We start from the raw sequence: 18,920 nt of genomic DNA on the forward strand, positions 1-18,920 counted from the left end.
GAATTTGGTAATTTGGGGTGTGTGGATGAGGAATGAATCTAAACCCTAAAAAAATGCACTGCACGGGAGTGCTTTGTGATCCGAGAAATCAATCTGTACAATTATGGCCTAAAATAAGAAATGGCCGTTCCAGACTTGCTTCGGTCACAAAGTGAAGGAGATGGGGTTGATCTTAGGGAGGGAAGCGAAGAAGGTGTTGAGATTGTGAAGGTATTGGATGTGTACGACTTGTATCATAAAGATGAACTGGCTTACAGAACGAAAGCTATCAGTTCTGGTGTTGGAATACAATTGTATCAACACTTGGTTTCTGTTGTCTTGTTTGAAAATAGGGAGGAGAACCTATTTAACAAGTCATTGAGGCTAACCCTCGTCTCTCATGGGAAGTGGAGAAAGTGGAGTGATGGAGTAGTGGAGTTGCGTGTGTTAGTGTTACACGATCAGTCTTTCCCACTTCTCCCATCATCACTAACCGTCCATGACTTCCTGACACGTTCTTGTGATGGCGCGTTGTGCGCTGCACGCTGTAAACCTCTAGACCAATACCCCAGTATGTATACCCCAGTTTGTGACATGATTGATGTCTCGAATATGCGGATCATGGGACCCACAAAAGGTAGCATGTAATGCTAGGTTAAATAACTAAGTTATTTGGGAATTTGATACTTGTAAAATATCACGTGAATTTTATGCATGTAATGCATCGAATATATTCAGCATGTATGAAGCATCGCTGTTGAGCGTCTTAAAATAGCATCATGTCCAGCCTACTTCATGTGATGGTTTGGAGGCTGCGCAAGCAAGTCCTCTCTTGGCTGACCACGACACCTCATTAACCAACTAACTCCTGACCAGGGCCGTATAACCAAGCAGGTGAAGTTAAACGGACGAGATGATCTTTGAGACACTCATCTGCGACCGTTAGTGGAATTAGGGTTTATGAAGAGGTGCGCAAGCATCACTCTTAAGCTTGGTCGAATCCAAGCTTGGGACATGATTTTGGAAAGGCCGATTGGGCATGAGTGTAGACGGCATGCCGGTGTACATGTCGGTACCTCATTATCTCGTGAAAGTGTAATCTAGATCGCTCAATTTGTCCGGCAAAGAGGAGCGTCTAGGATTGATTTGTGACAGAGATTTCGTGCCGCAAAGGCCGCGCGTCATGCCAACTTTGGGCGCGCGTTTCGAGGCGACCAAGCCTGGTCGGTCTTGGCCGATTAGTCTGGTGTGCAGACGACGGGATGGTATACACGCCTGTATTTCATTGTCCAATAGAAACGTGATCTAAGACACTCAATTTTTCCGGAAAAGTTGAGTGGTCGAGATTAGTTTGCAATTGGGAGGTGTGACCACGCCTATTTTGGGCGTTGGAATCGAGGAAATCAGGCATGATATGCCTTGGCCGATCGGGTGTGGAGATAGATGGGCCCACGGTGATCATGTTGATGCGCACCGGACCTGCCTAGTCTATTCCTGGACCCTTCATTCGTGCAGGAGAAAATGGACGCTCGTGATGTTCAAACCCTAATTAGGGTTTCACCGGCCGTGCGTCATTCCTTGTTTGGGCGCACGAACTGGAACGACCAACTATAGTTGGTCCTGACCGATCGATCATGTATGTAAGCGGGCCCACGGTGATTGTGTTGATATGCTCTGGGCCATTTGAATATACATCTACACCCTCCATCTATGCCTGCGAAGATGGATGGTTGAGACTGTTTTGCGACACATGTAATGTGCCCCAGACCCTAAATTAGGGTTTCACGCCCGCACTGCTTTGGCTGGACGATTTGGAAAGCCATGCTACCCTTTTGGGGAGACCGACCATGCGGGGGCCGCATTGGATCGGTGGTGAATACTCCAATACATGCCTGGGGGTTATGGATGCGATCTAAGCCATCCAATCATGCTGGTGAAGTTTGATGGACGTGATCGTTTCTGAGACTGATACAGATAGTCCATATGCTCGATCGGGCTAGTATAACCCTCCGAGAGTTATAGCCTGTACGGGTATTTCATACATGCCTCCTTATTTAATGCTTGGAGATTCGTGTTGCTCTGCTGAGAGCGATCACTCAGTCGTCATGCCGCACCAATAATGAGAATGGAGTAGTACACGAAATACAAGGCTGATCATGCATTAATTGGTAATGTTATAAGTTTATAGTGAAGAAGTATTCTCCACTTTATCAGTGGCTTTATCCTTTGCAGGATGTTAGCGCATAGTTTTGGCTTTTACAATTTTAGCCTTAAATGAAAATCCACCATCAACATTAAGTCCCCTGCCTAGCACATAATGGTTACACTATTGTGGGGTAGGCATGAGATGGTGACATACATATGTGAGAAAGACAGGATAAAGGAAGCTTACCAGGAAGAATTTTGACCGACCGCTAGTAATTGTTCATGTAAATACCGCCGTGCAAGCATGGAATCCTTTGGTGGGACGGTTTCATCCCTTGGGTGTTTGAATCAAAAGAAGAATCCAAAAAGAGGAATCCTCTTTCTATTGGGATTCTTCCAATTTTTTTGTCTATAAAAGGGACCGAACCCTTTTTTCTTTTCTCACGAATTTGTTTTTTTTTTTTTTTGTGTCCGGCTCCCATCAGTGATCTTCACGCCGCCGCAAACGTTGCCGCCGGAGCTTGCCGTCGTCACCGCCGCCGTCCGCAGCAAGGTAAGTTTTCCGTTTTTTTTTTTAGGAAAAACCATAATTTCTTAGGTAAAAACCCTTTGGCAAGATATATCATGATTATCTTCCACCGAAATTGATATCAAAAACCCATGATATTTGCTAGGATTGCTTAACGAGTCGTGGATCCATGAATATATTGTTTTTGCTTATTTTCTTCCATTGTTGCATGAAAATCCTAGCTTTTAGGTTATGGCTTGGAAAACCTTTCCCTTGAATTTCGTAGACACGACCCCCATGAATAAAGTGAAACCGTGTTATGATGTGTGTGAATGAGTGCGGACCCACTATATGCGCTCGATTGAACGTGGACGATGTGCTTGGATTGAAAACCGATCTTGCACCTATTATATTATACAGGCCTTATGTCCTGATTAATACCGACCTTTGTGAGTTGATAAATACCGGACTTGAAACTTGAGTAATACCAGCCTTGTGACTTGATCAATACCAGACTTGAAACTTGAGCAATACCAACCTTGTGACTTCGTCCTTTGCTGACGTGGACCAATACCAGACTGGTGACCTTGACCGGCCCTGACTAATACGGATTTGACATGACCCAGTACCAGCCTATTAACATGATATCGATCTTTCTTGCGTGGCCCGATACCTGCTCGACTACGTGATATCAACCTCATTTGGGGGTATTAGCCCTGGCTTTGTAGAATTGACCAACGGTTTCATTTATTGACGTGGCTCAATACCGGTGTTTGGACCCAATACCAGCCTTGTGTACTCCAACGTGAATGTGTGTTTTGTCGTGTGTGACTACACATCTCATGCATTTTTATACAAGCACCGACTCTCTCGTCTTTTGTAGGATGAACAAAAAGACTCATGTTGAAATTCCTTCTGAAGATAATGTTGGTGCCAAGTCAGGGAGTGTTAACAGCTTCAAAGATATGCCGAACATAGATGATGAGTTGTTCACTGTGCCTTTTCCGAAAAATAGGAAACATCCTAGTCACAAGATAGTCCTGCTCTCTGGTTCAGAAAATATGGAAGCTGATCCATCCACTTCTTCAACACTTGTGATGAGGTTCTGTCTTCAGAGAAATGAATATCCTCCTTCACCTATTGACTTCAAGATTTGTCACACTCCGCTGGGCTCTTACGAAGGATGGATGAGACGCATGCTGAGTAATAAAAAGATTAAGGCTAATTTAGTTAAGGAGCAAATCCTTGATGCGGTCATGGCGCCCGCCACTCTTCAGATTAAGAAAGATGATACAGGCTTGATCACTTTCATTTCTCGGTGGCGTCCTTCTACTCATACATCTATATGTAGATGGGGAGAGATGACCATTTCCCTGGAAAGTGTGGCTGCGTTGATGAACCTTCCTGTTGCTAGAAGCTTCTTTTACAAACTTACTGATGCAGAACGTCGATCTTATAATGCTATACTTCGAAAGGCGGGAGAATTCGATGATCTGGAGAAGGAGAAGAAATACACGAAATGCTTTTACACTTGGTAGGTGTCGGAGTGGTCTCATGTAGACCCGAAACCCGGTCAGGAGTTGGAAGACGAGCTCAGCGTGATTGCATTCCTGTCTTTGTGGTTATCCAGAGACATATTTGACGATGGTTCTGGAAGGAAGACCATAAGAGGTGACCTCGTCATGTTTGCTATAAAGCTGGAAAAAGGTGAGGTCCTTCCCCTAGGTGCCTTGTTTCTTGGATCACTGTATTCTCATCTGGACGCCTTAGCAACGGACATGCATGCTTCCAATGGGTATAAGAAGGTGGAGTCGCATATCCACATTTCTTTTCTTCAGGCATTTTTATGGGAACATTTCAAAAGCTATGCTCCTGTTCCTGCAACTTCACTCAGAAGTTTGTATGGTGGTTCGAGAATACTTCGTTGGCAGAAGAGACATCCAAAAACCGGTGTGAAGCTTGTGGATGTTTTTGACAAAGTTTCCTCCATAAATTTTCGTCCATGGGGGCCGATCCACTCTTCCATTGTTCATCCAAAGACTTTTGTTAATGTTCCTGATGCTGTGTTGCGCACGGATGCCGAAACCGCGAGTCTTGGGGAACTTATTTACTTACGAAGCTGCACTCCGGGATATGTCCCGTCTTTATTTGACGAAGAATTTACCGTGACTCCGTACAATATTGACAGGGCTGCTCGGCAAATGGGATTTGCCCAGGGTGTTCCATTTCTTCGTCCGTCGAAGGCTCCAAAAGAACTTTTCCCAGATATTCTTAATGCTGACACATTTTCGTCAGTGCAGAGCCTTCCTTTCTTTCCTATCGGGAGAAATACGACGATAAATAGCAGGTATAAGGAATTTTGGAGGGAGCAATTGTTAACCTTCCAGAAATTCTCGGAGGAGGTTGTGACAGATTCCCGCGGCGAGCCATCTTATGACGTCTTGAAAGAGCATCCTCAATCGAAACCACTCCCAGGTAAACGAACCAGAGCTGACGACTGCAGTCCCCAAGCAGGAGTGCGGTCTAAGAAGCAGGCATGTGGCTCGGTGATCCTCAATTCCTCCAATATGCAGGTATTTAAATTTCTTTCTGTTGATTCCTTCATCTTTCCAGAGTAATTTCTTCTAAGAGTGGTCCTTGCTTGAAATCAGAGAATTCCAAAAGAGAATGTTTTCACAAGATTGGCGCGCATTCAGAACGAGAATTCTGGTAACGCTGATCTTCGCGAGAAGTCTGGTGATATTAACCTTTGTGCTGGGAAGCCTGGTAACACTGATCCTTATGCTGAGAAGTCTGGTGACACTGATCCTCATGCTGAGAAGTCTGGTGATATAGGTGAGAAGTCTGGTGATACTTTTCCAGATGACAGAGATGGCGCAAGTTCGACTGGACGGAGTGCTTCCCTGAGTGGTAACCTTAGTGAGCTTGTATACGAGGTCGTGATGGAAATCAGCACTCAGAGTGAAGTAGACATCCGAAAGAATGCGAGAGAAGAAACATCTGATATCGTTACTGTCGATGAGACTCCCCTTAAAGATCTTCTTGAGCCGGTTCCCATTGATAAGGAAGCCATGGTGACTTTTTCTGAAAGTCCTCTTGCAGCTGACAAGGTTTCTGATGAAGCATTAGCAAGGCAACCTGTTGTTCCTGGGGATATCTTCGATCCTCCCTTTAAGGTCCCTCGTGCAGGTCATGTGTTGGTTGGGGGGTTCAGTGTGCCGGCTCAGTTCGAGGAGTTGTACACGGCGATATGGAAGAAGCACGACCACATTGCTACCACCACGAAGTTCAAAAGTCTCCATGCATTAGTCAATCGCGTCCAAGAAGCTTTATTCTCCATTCAAGGGATGAGCGTCACGACTGGTCACACCGTTTCTGAGGAGATGATCGAAGACTGGAAGTGCCATCGAGACGTTTTTGTCCAGTATGACTTCAACGCTCCTTGGTTCTTCAAAGGGTTTTCCGAAATCCAGGAGCTTCAGAAATCGCAAGGTGAATTTCCCTCCACAGAATGTGTTGCTCTCCAGGAAGAAGAGGTTGAGAAGTTGTCTAAGGAGTTGAAGCTTAAACAGGACGCGCTCCAGAAGATGAAAGCTTCTCTTGCTCAGAAAGACGATTTGTTGTTGAAGGACTTTCCTTGAAGGATTCGTGCTGCCTACTTGCTTTCTTTCTTTAGATGTTTTTGAGCGATTGTGAGGATTTCCTTTCGCAATTTGATTTTAGGTTTTGAACTAATAGGTGGTTGAATTGGTTTATTTGGATATAGTTTTGTGAATGACTTTTCTAAAAGAGATTTATTCTAAATGGAATTTATATCTTGGTTATGAATGATAGCACATGTCATTTGAAATTGCAAATATCATACGAAAAGGGAAGTATGAAAGGGAAAAAAACATGGTGTTTGGTTATCAAATCTCTTTCTCATGTGTGGGATGTCAAGTCCCCAGTAAATTCTAAAACTATGTTTCTCGTAAAATTGTTTGATAGAACTTACTTGCTCTTTGGAGTCTCATTTGTACGAAACTGAATCTTCCCGAGCAACCTCTTCAAGGAAACCGTACGCATTAATTTCCAAAGAGGGAAGGCAACTCCTCTGAATTAAGCTTCTCATGAACGATGCGCTTCAAGGCGTTGCATTCATTGGTAGGGTGATGAAGGAATCGATGATAATGACAATACCTCGGGTCTTTCATTTCTTGATTAGTCGGCGGATGCCACACAGAAGGAAGTTGCACTTCTCCGTATCGTACCCATGCCTCCAGCAATTCCAATATCTTCTCCATTAGAAGCGGGAAACGTGGATATCTTGAGTCTAGCTTCTCTTGCGTTAGTGGATGTCGTGACGTCTCTTTGTGGTTTTGATATGGAGCACACTTCGGATATGGAGTTGGTAAACCAGCATGTGTCATCATATCCGCGGCTCGCTTGACTGGGTGACGGAATGCGGAAGGCATTATAATATCTATGCTGAGTGAATGAGTTGAATGCTCCCATGCGCCACACTCACGTGTCCTTTGGTTGATTTCTCCCTCCTCGAGCATTTCTTCACTTGGCTGAAAGGTCGCTGTGGATCGGGAAGTTTTCTGAGCTTCAGCAAGAGTCTTGAGATATAAATCTTCCAGCAAGGCTACGTAAGTTGCAGGATCCCTTTCTTTATCCGGCAGATGTGGCATCCCGGACAAGTCTTTTATTCTACGGAGTTGTCCCGAGTCTCTGTCACCAGATGGACCATGTTGTTCGTCTCTCCTGAGTCCCCTGTGGGTACGCGCTCTCTCTGCATCTCCGCTGGTAAATTCATGACTTATAGATATGGATTCAGCGTTTCTTGCACCGTCTGGGTAAATGCTTGCCGAACCTTCTTGTAATTGAGATGTTATATCATTCAAAAGGAAGAATGTTTCTCTCTGCCTTCTAGCGATACCAACTTGATTTGCCAGGACATCGTCCAGCATTCTAGCCACACTTCCCATGATACCTGAATTATCTATGGTTTCCGGAGAATCTAGCGTTAGAGGATGCATCGTGAGATGAAGACCGAGATAAAAACCAAAAATGGATAGTTTAATGATTGAATCGGATCCAAGATCTATCCCAAGATTGATAAGGTTGGAATGAATATTGAGAATCCAAATTTTGCAACCGAGAGATTAATCTCCCACTGTGGTCGCCAATTGTTTATGGGTGAAAACTATTCCTGCCGAATTTGGTAATTTGGGGTGTGTGGATGAGGAATGAATCTAAACCATAAACAAATGCACTACACGGGAGTGCTTTGTGATTCGAGAAATCAATCTGTACAATTATGGACTAAACCAAGAAATGGTCGTTCCAGACTTGGTTCGGTCACAAAGTGAAGGAGATGGGGTTGATATTAGGGAGGGAAGTGAAGAAGGTGTTGATATTGTGAAGGTATTGGATGTGTATGACTTGTATCAGAAAGCTGAACTGGCTTACAGAATGAAAGCTATCAGTTCTGGTGTTGGAATACGATTGTATCAACACTTGGTTTATGTTGTCTTGTCTTGTTTGAAAATAGGTAGGAGAACTTATTTATACAAGTCATTGAGCTTAACCCACGTCTCTCATGGGAAGTTGAGAAAGTGGAGTGATGGAGTAGTGGAGTTGCGTGTATTAGTTTTACACGATCAGTCTTGCCCACTTCTCCCATCATCACTAACCGTCCATGACTTCCTGATTGATGTAAACCGCCAGACTAATAACCCAGTATGTATCCCCCAGTTTGTGACATGATTGATGTCTCGAATGTGCGGATTGTGGGACCCACAAAAGATAGCATGTAATGTTAGGTTAAATAACTAAGTTATTTGGGAATTTGATACTTGTAAAATATCACGTGAATTTTATGCATGTAATGTATCGAATATATTCAGCATCTATGAAGCATCGCTGTTGAGCGTCTTAAAATAGCATCATGTCCAGCTTACTTCATGTGATGGTTTGGAGGCTGCGCAAGCAAGTCCTCTCTTGGTTGACCACATTGTGTGGTAGAGTGACGGATAGTAATCACCATGACACCTCATTAACCAACTAACTCCTGACCAGGGTTGTATAACCAAGTAGGTGAAGTTGAACGGACGAGATGATCTTTGAGACACTCATCTGCGACCGTTAGTGGAATTAGGGTTTATGAAGAGGTGCGCAAGCATCACTCTTCAGCTTGGTCGAATCTAAGCTTGGGACACGATTTTGTCAAGGACGATTGGGCAGGCGTGTAGACGGCATGCCTGTGTACATGCCCATACCTCATTGTCTCGTGAAAGCGTAATATAGATCGCTCAATTTTTCGGCAAAGAGGAGCGGATAGGATTGATTTGCGACAGAGATTTTGTGCCGCAAAGTCTGGTGTGCAGACGATGGGCTGGTGTATACGCCTGTATTTCATTGTCCCATAGAAACGTAATCTATGCCACTCAATTTGTCCGGCAAAGTTGAGTGGTCGAGATTAGTTTGCAATTGGGAGGTGTGACCACGCCTAGTTTGGGCGTGCGAATCGAGGGAACCAGGCATCATATGCCTTGGCCGATCGGGTGTGGAGATATATGGGCCCACGGTGATCATGTTGATGTGCACCGGACCTGCCTAGTCTATTCCTAGACCCTTCATTCGTGCAGGAGAAAATGGACGCTCGTGATGTTGAAACCCTAATTAGGGTTTCACCGGCCGTGCGTCATGCCTTGTTTGGGCGCACGAACAGAAAGGACCAACTATAGTTGGTCCTGACCGATCGGTCATGTATGTAGGCGGGCCCATAGTGATTGTGTTGATATGCTCTAGGACCTTTGAGTCTACATCTACACCCTTCATCTATGCCTGCGAAGATGGATGGTTGAGACTGCTTTGCGACACATGTAATGTGCCGCAGACCCTAAATTAGAGTTTCACGTCCGCGCTGCTTTGGGTGGACGATTTGGCAAGCCATGCTACGCTTTTGGGGAAGCCGACCATGCGGGGCCCGCATTGGGTCAGTGGTGAATACTCCAATACCTTCATGGGGGTTATGGATCCGATCTAAGCCATCCAATCATGCTGGTGAAGTTGGATGGTCATGATCGTTTCTGAGACTGATACGGACAGTCCAGATGCTCGATCGGGCTAGTATAACACTCCGAGAGTTATAACCTGTACGGGTATTTCATACATTCCTCCTTATTTAATGCTTGGAGATTCGTGTTGTTCTGCTGAGAGCGATCACTCAGTCGTCATGCCGCACCAATAATGAGAATGGAGTAGTACAGGAAATACAAGGCTGGTAATGATATAAGTTTATAATGAAGAAGTATTCTACACTTTATCAGTGGCTTTATCCTTTGCAGGATGTTAGCGCATAGTTTTGGCTTTTACAATTTTAGCATTAAATCAAAATCCACCATCAACACCTATGAAACAATGTTTTACATGTGTTTTAAGGAAGTAAGTTCATAAACTTGTTTATGAATCGAAAAGGAAATCGCCAGGCGTTATTGGTATTGTTATTCATTGCATATCTTGTGAACAACCAATATGTGTGATTTAGTATAACCGCTCATGACTTGTTTGTGTTCTTGGTAAAACTATTCACAAAGGCCTGACTTATGTATTGGTATGACTTTTATTAGTGAAACCGATCTTAAGTACTAATCACCTGAGATGGTATGATCGAGTTTGTGATTTGTGTATGACCGAATCTGGGTAAAGGGGAACCGATCCTAGTAAGAGGTGCAACACATCACAAAGGGGAATCGATCCTTGTATGAGGTGCAACAAGTTTAGAGCAAAAAGGGTAACCGATCCTATGGACATGTGCAACACATATAAGTTAGATACCATATATATGTGGGGAACCGATCCTAGTACCTAGTCAAACGAATTTTAGAAAGCTAGTGTGACTATGCACATTAGTCACATGGAGGTGGAACCGTTAATCCCATGATTTGTGATTGAGTGTTCTTGATCAATTACATAGTTCTTGAACAGATGAACCAATTCTAAACTTGTTTGGAAGTGTGGCAAATCGGTTTCAAGGTTGTAAGTATGAAAGAGGACTTACAAAGTAAGGATGTCGTCTCACTTTGAGCACATGCATTAATGTTTATCTTTAATTTTTCAAAGTTATTCCTTAATAGCTACAGGAATAAAATCCCAGGATCGAAACATAAATAAGTTAATGGTGGGTTTGTTTGCAGAGTTTACCGTTTACAGGAATTCATATTCGCATGGGATTATAAATTATGGGATTCATGTAAATTCCTTGTGTGTTTGGTAACTAAATTAAAATTCCTATGATTTAAAGAATTTTCTTGCATTAAAGTCTTTGTACCATTTGGCATTACCCTCAAATCTTAAAATTGCATATATATGGGATTTAGAGTTAAAAAAAAGTGGGTCCATAAATCCCTTGATAAGTTTCCCAGCAAATCCTAGGGGGGAGGGGTCAGACTCCATATGGAAAATTTGCTAGAAAACTGAATCCCGTAGGAAACGTGATTCCAAGGATTTGGACAACTAAACATACAAAGGGAAAATTAATTCTACCAAATCCCCTGGACCCATAAATTCCACCTTTAAAATTCTACGGTCAAACCCACCATAAGAATCTTTTAATTAAGTTCTTAATTTTATTTTAGGAAAATGAGAATTAGTAATGTGCATTTACTAGTTAAAGATTTTCCAAAGAGATTTTCAGTCATTATTTTGGACTGAGCATTTCCAGGAATTATGGATACCGAATTTGGAATTATATTGCATATCTTGAGAACATTTTCGGTTTTCGAAATTCCTTGGTGTCCAAACTTCCTGGTCTATAAATACTTGAAGTTTGCATTTCTAGCAAACTAATCCTTCGTGACAGCAAACTTCTTCGGTTGTGTTGTTACTGGTGAAGCCGCCTATTCAGAGAGGAGAGTAACCTAGTTAGGAGAAATCTCTTACGGCCGCTCAGTTTAAAGTCTTCTTTGGGATTGAGAAGCTCTATTAGTACCGTTGGTGGGAAACTAGATAATTGCGGTTTATCTTGTGTTTTCGACTGATTTGATTGACTAATGGTGGTTGAACTTTGATTGCACCTTGTTTGTTTATGCTTGAGAATCTTCTATTATGATATAAGATTCACTTAAACTAGATCGAAGTTTCGACAGGGATCTTTAGATTGTTGTTAGTGCTAAAGACAATCTTATGATAATCCATTGTTAACAGACTCCGTTCTGTGCGTGATTGATCACAAGAGATTCAAGTTGTTGTGGCAGGTGTTTATTGAAGATCTAAGAAGATTTGAAGACAAAGAAGATATTGAAGATTTTTTATTTGGGGTTCATAATCTTTGGTGTACACAATACTTGTTTCGGTATAAGAGGATCCAACTATAATCGGTTTATCCTTGTGGTAGATTGGATTGATTAGTTGTGTAGATCGTCATCAATAAAATTCTTTGTGATTTAAAGTATTGATTCCAAAATCTTAACAATTACTTCGGTAGTTGATAATAAGATAGATCTAAGAACCTGACGAAGGAGTTTATTGAGATAAACAGAAGAGCCTTTGTCGAAATCACATCACTTGGTTGAAGAGAGTTGATACCAAACAGATTTGTTGTTCCTTTACTGTTTGGAATATGAACCAAAAGAATTGTTCCAAGTACGTGACTTATTCATAAGTTGGAGGCGTGGGAATACAGACGGAACTAGGTGAACTATAGGTTTAGTTGCTTGGTCTCAACTATACGAAGTTGGTTTAATTTTGTGTAGCGGCTTAATCCTGAGAGTATTCAATTCTGGACAAGGTCCCGGGGTTTTTCTGCATTTGTGGTTTCCTCGTTAACAAAATCTTGTTGTGTCATTTACTTTATGTTTCCGCATTATAATTGTTTTATTATAATTAAAGTAAATTACACGAACGTTAATTCATATTTACTTGATAAGCAATCTTATTGTGTTTGGCTAAGTCCGAACCTTTTATCAAGTAAACATACTTCGTTGTTGTATTGTCTTGATCTCGTATCCATAGACGATCACACGAAGTGTGAACCGATTAGTTGCATTGTCTCGACTCAGTCCATAGACAATCACTTTCGGAGAAAGGACTTATAGGTAGGAAAAGTTTTAGCTTGAGGTATATTTGGGTACCCTCGCCTTTTCAATTGGTATCAGAGCAGACAAACACGAAAAGATCTAATAATCGGTGTTTGGTGCGATCCAACCTATAAGAATTGAATCTAATGAATGATTCAGTTAACGTAAAGCAAGACATCAAGAGTTTTGAATTAACACTTGATGATGGAATCTACGATTCAATATCTGAAGAAATCATCTCTAGAGATTCTACGAGACAAGTTAATCTTGTTAATAATGTAGAAATCGATGACGACTGGAAAATACGTCTACAACAAGGGTCTAATGAAATTTCCGATGATGATGACTCAGATTTTGAACAAGAAGTACAAGAGGATATCTCAGAATACTCTAAACTGCTGGAACCTTTGAAAAATGAAAAGCTGAGAACTTCGGATTTTCTTGGTTTTATGACTCCTCTTTGTTGTGAGAACAAGAAACTGAGGAGGGTTTTTCAACAATATTATATTGATTATCAAATCAGTGATTCTCTTCTTAAAGATCGTACTGACGAGCTAAATTCTAAAAAAATAGAATGTGAAAATCTTCGAAGAGATCTCTTTTTGTCGAAAAAGAAACTTGATGAATCTGAAGCAAGGGTTAATTCTCAACCAAAGAGTTTTGAAGAGAAAGAAGGTGTATATCTCTCACGAGAAAAACATCTTAAGGATGATCTAGTTGGTGCTCTTGATAAAATCAAGACATTGGAAGAAGAAGTTTTGGACCTTAAAAAGTTCAATGTTAGCTCAAACAATTTAACCTCGATGTTAGAAGAAAGTAGAAATCATCGTGATACACGAGGATTGGGATATAAGGGAATAGATGCTTCAAATATTAACAAAGAGGTAAAATTTGTTAAAGCTACTAATTCTTCTCAACCAGAGGCTTCCACTGATGACAAAGCCTCTCATATTTCTTGTAAAGAAGAAAAGTATGTTAAGCCTAAGAATAATGTTCAACCAGGACTAATCAAAGAAGGCATTTCTACTAATGTCAAGAAAGCAACAACGTTGAACAAATATAAGAAGAAGAAGAAGAAGAAAACTCGTCGAGCTCCAATGCAAGAGGATCCACAAAAAGGTAACATTAAAACTCATACTTCGTATATTTATACTAAGCATTGTTATTATTGTGGTAACAAAGGACACTTGCAATGGGGATGCAAAGTTCGTAAGATGCAAGATGCACTTTCTTTTGTATCAAACGAATTGGCTAAGTTTTCTCCTCATAAGAACTCAGATCATTATTTGCCTAAGTTTAGGCAAAAGAATTATTATAATGATAGTTCAAATTTTGCATATCACTCGACAAGGTCATCCCATAAAAGACCCGAATATAGAAAGAGGGATAACTTTGTAAACGCAAAGACAATATCTGATGTTCCAAATTTGAGAAAGGGTGTTTCGCAAAATATTCAAAAGGACAATGATCCTAATGGTATGAAGGAGAAAGCTGCTGAAACCCAACTCTAAATGGGTCCCGAAGTCCTCCATATCCAAGAAGGGACCAAAAGTTAGTCACAAGAATGATTCTTAGCTGTTAATTGTTGGTGACAATAATTACAAGAGTTTTCTTGAAATACTAAAGAAAGACATTATGTCTGAAATATGTTGTACTAGTGAACGTTTTGATTATGACACTCTTCATCACAAGTCAAATAAGAAAAACAAGAGATGGAACAAGAGAAAACAAATCAAGCAAGAGGTCAAGAATGATGATTCGGTCTTAGTCACTCGTGACGAACAAGACAAGTATCAACTCAACACAACCTAGTTGTGTTGGAATGTGCATGCTCACCTTTGTGCTCAATCTTATGAAGGGTGAGGAAGCACGTAAAACTGAGCACATGATCTCTTGGTTATTATATGACTAATTAAAATCTTTATGGAGATTCTTGTCTTCTATTATCATACCCTCTCTATATATATTTGAACTTTTGATAGAAACGGAAATTCGAACTTTATGATGTTGATATCTACTGATCATATATGTGTAGCTCTTGTTTTTACGGTTAAAACGAGCCAAAAATCACTAAATCCGGACATCATATGCAAAAGTTATGTCAAAAACAGTTTAGTATTGTGATCTTTCACTAGCAACACATGGGTACCGATCCTCGTGAGAGGTACAACACATGGGTACCGATCCTAGTGAGAGGTGCAATACGAAGGAGTGTAAAACTTTTTTGCCTATAACTTCTTCGTCCGAACTCGGAATGACCTCATTCTTTTTGCGTTGGTTTCGCAATTCAATTCCCTACAAGATCAAGGTAATTTTATGGTGATTTATGAGATGTATGTTTTCGGTCTTCATGACCTTAATATTCGATCTCATAATGTTGTGAACCCTTATGGTTTGGGTGACTTTTTGATATAGCAGGATTAAGTTCTAGCCCATGTTGGTAGGATTTATCAAAGGATCATGAGGGGTTATGGTAGAAACAATATGTGAAAAAGTCACAATATGTTGAATCGGTTTTGGTTTAGCATAAAAGCATATGTGTTTCGGTGGTTTTCTACTTTTGCTTGCAATAGTTAAAAACCGGTTTTCAACCTTTCTCTGGTAAATGTTGGTTGTTGTTATTCTTTTTTGCATAAGGATGACAACATAATGATATTTCGATATCAATTCTCCCTAGAAGAAGATGCAAACATATTGGAGAAGTGGATGCGAAATTTGAGGTAAAAATTTTGTTAGTTAATTGTTTTCCTGTTTAAGAAAAGCCTGATTTTATTTCAATATATATTTTTCTTTTGCTTAACAAAATTTCGGTACAATTGATGTTTTATTCCATTATGTGTGTATGGAAGTGTGTGTGATTCAATGTTTCCGGTTAAGAAAACTATTGTTATCTTGCTTTATTGTGTGGTATCAATTGTTTAGGCTTACAAAATTTCGGTGCAATTGCGGTGCTATAATGACTATGTTGTTTCAATTGCTTCCGGTTGAGGTGAATAATTATGCAAGTTGATTTATTTTGGTTTATATGAATTATTTATGGCTTAACGAAAGAAAAAGTCTATGGGATGGATTGTTAGTCCAATTCGATTCCGGATAAGAGAAGCTAAGTTTATCTTAGTTTGACTTATCAAAGTGGAGGTTTCGGTTATTCAAGTATAATGGAATTCCTTAACAAGAAATGCTAGTTAATTAACCTAGCACTTGTCTTGTTTAAAACTTAAAGGTCCAAGTTATATGGATAATTAGAACCTGATGAGAAAAATAGAGTTATCTTTATTTTGGTCTTATCGAATGAAGCGATTGTATTCGTACAATCAGTTTAGCAAAGGGACTAAGGTGCTTAGTTGATTTTTGGATTTCTAAACTAAATTGGGAAAATTGCTTCGGGAAATTATTTCCTTGATAAAATATCAAAACAAATTACTTTGTAGTTTTGGTTTTGATATTGGTTATCAAAAATGGTGTGTGGAACCCTCATGCTTAACTCTATAGGTTTGCAAGTCTATTTTGATATTTTTAAGATCCTTTCGTGTTATCCTTTATTTTTCGTTTCTTTGTCATTTTGTGACAAAAAGGGGGAGAAATATATGGAGTAAACAAGTGATACTGGCATTGATTTTATATTGATTGGTATCACTAAGGAAAAGGACAATTGTGCTTAAACGTTTATCTAACGAAAGAGTGAAAGCATAGACTAAGGGGGGGTAACATATCATATTAATTGGTATAACAAAGACGTGCAGATTGATAAAATCTACCTATCTCACCTTTAGAGGGAGTATTAGCTTTGTTATTATAATGTCAACAACGGCATTTAAGGATTGAATGTATACAGGTTATTGTGCTATTGAATTCAGGAATCAAGCATATGTGTAACGAATTCTTGTAATTTGTTTATCCATATGATTGTAAGAGTTTTGTCACTAAAATTGACAAAGGGGGAGATTGTTAGAGCATATCTCGGTTGAACCCACCAAGCGTTGGTATGTCAAGTTTGGTTGTCATATTTTAGTGAAACAATTTTAAGAGTCGCTTGATTATGTACTAGAGTCAACTTCGTATAGATTAGCTTAAAAGTATTAGGATATGAGACATTACAAGTATTGTGAAGACTTGAAGAACTGAATAAGTAAGAAGCTATAACGACAACATCATCCTTCCACTTGAGGTTAGTGATATTTGACTTGAACTGTTTCATTCCCCAACATATCTTTCAAGTCGTGCATATTGAAAACAGAACTGCGAAACATGAACACTCTAGATAGACATAGTATTAAGGAATACAATACGAGGTTTATTGCTTAACCATTAAATTATGTAGATAAGACATCGACATAATCGTTTAAATGCTATTGTGATTATGTATGGGTATGAGGTGAGGATTTCATCCTAGGAAACAATGTTTTACATGTGTTTTAAGGAAGTAAGTTCATAAACTTGTTTATGAATCGAAAAGGAAATCGCCAGGCGTTATTGGTATTGTTAATCATTGCATATCTTGAGAACAACCAATATGTGTGATTTAGTATAATCACTCATGACTTGCTTGTGTTATTGGTAAAACTATTCACAAAGGCATGACTTATGTATTGGTATGACTTTTATTAGTGAAACTGATCTTAAGTAATCACCTGAGATGGTATGATCGAGTTTGTGATTTGTGTATGACCAAATCTGGGTAAAGGGGAACCGATCCTAGTAAGAGGTGCAACACATCACAAAGGGGAATCGATCCTTGTATGAGGTGCATCAAGTTTGTAGCAGAAAGGGGAACCGATCCTATGGACATGTGCAACATATATAAGTTAGATACCATAAATATGTGGGGAACCGATCCTAGTACCTAGTCAACCGAATTTTGGAAAGCTAGTGTGACTATGCATAGTACTCACATGGAGGTAGAACCGAAACTTGTTTTGGTAGAACCGTTAAACCCATGATTTGTGATTGAGTGTTCTTGATCAATCACATAGTTCTTGAAAGTCAGATGAACCAATTCTAAACTTGTTTGGAAGTGTAGAAAATCGGCTTCAAGGTTGTAAGTATGAAAAAGGACTTACAAAGTAAGGATGTCGACTCACTTTGAACACAGGCAGTAATGTTTATTTTTAATTGTTCAAAGTTATTCCTTAATAGCTACAGGAAGAAAATTCCAGAATCGAAACATAAATAAGTTAAGAATCTTTTAATTAAGGTCTTAATTTTATTTTAGGAAAATGAGAATTAGTAATGTGCATTTACTAGTTAAAGATTTTCCAAAGAGATTTTCGGTCATTATATTGGACAGAGCATTTCCAAGAATTATGGAAACCGAATTTGGAATTATATTGCATATCTTGAGAATATTTTCGGTTTTGGAAATTCCTTGGTGTCCAAACTTCCTGGTCTATAAATTCCTTGGTGTCCAAACTTGAAGTTTGCATTTCTAGCAAACTAATCCTTCGTGACAACAAACTTCCTCGGTTGTGTTGTTAATGGTGAAGCCGCCTATTCAGAGAGGAGAGTAACCTAATTAGGAGAAATATCTTACGACCGCAGTTTAAAGTCTTCTTTGGGATTGAGAAGCTCTATTAGTACCGTTGGTGGGAAACTAGATAATTGCGGTTTATCTTGTGTTTTCGATTGATTTGATTGACTAACGGTAGTTTAACTTTGATTGCACCTAGTTTCTTTATGCTTGAGAATCTTCTCTTCTGATATAAGATTCATTCAAACTAGATAGAAGTCCCGACAGGGATATTTAGACTGTTGTTAGTGCTAAAGACGATCTTGTGATAATCCATTGTTAACAGACTCCGTTCTGTTCGTGATTGATCACAAGAGATTCAAGTTGTTGTATGAAGGTGTTTATTGAAGATCTAAGACGATTTGAATACAAAGAAGATATTGAAGATTTCTGATTTGGGGTTCATAATCTTTGGTGTGCACAATACTTGTTTCGGTATAAGAGGATCCAACTATAATCGGTTTATCCTTGTGGTAGATTGGATTGATTAGTTGTGTAGATCGGCATCAATAAAATTCTTTGTGATTAAAAGTATTGATTGAAAAATATTAACAATTACTTCGGTAGTTGAGAATAAGATAGATCTAAGAACCTGACGAAGGAGTTTATTGAGATAAACAGAAGAGCCTTTGTCGAACTCACATCACTTGGCTGAAGAGAGTTGATACCAAACAGATTCGTTGTTACTTTACTGTTTGGAATACGAACCAAAGGAATT

The sequence above is a fragment of the Papaver somniferum genome, chromosome 4 (genome assembly GCF_003573695.1).
Source record: "Papaver somniferum cultivar HN1 chromosome 4, ASM357369v1, whole genome shotgun sequence".
Lineage (NCBI taxonomy): Eukaryota > Viridiplantae > Streptophyta > Magnoliopsida > Ranunculales > Papaveraceae > Papaver > Papaver somniferum.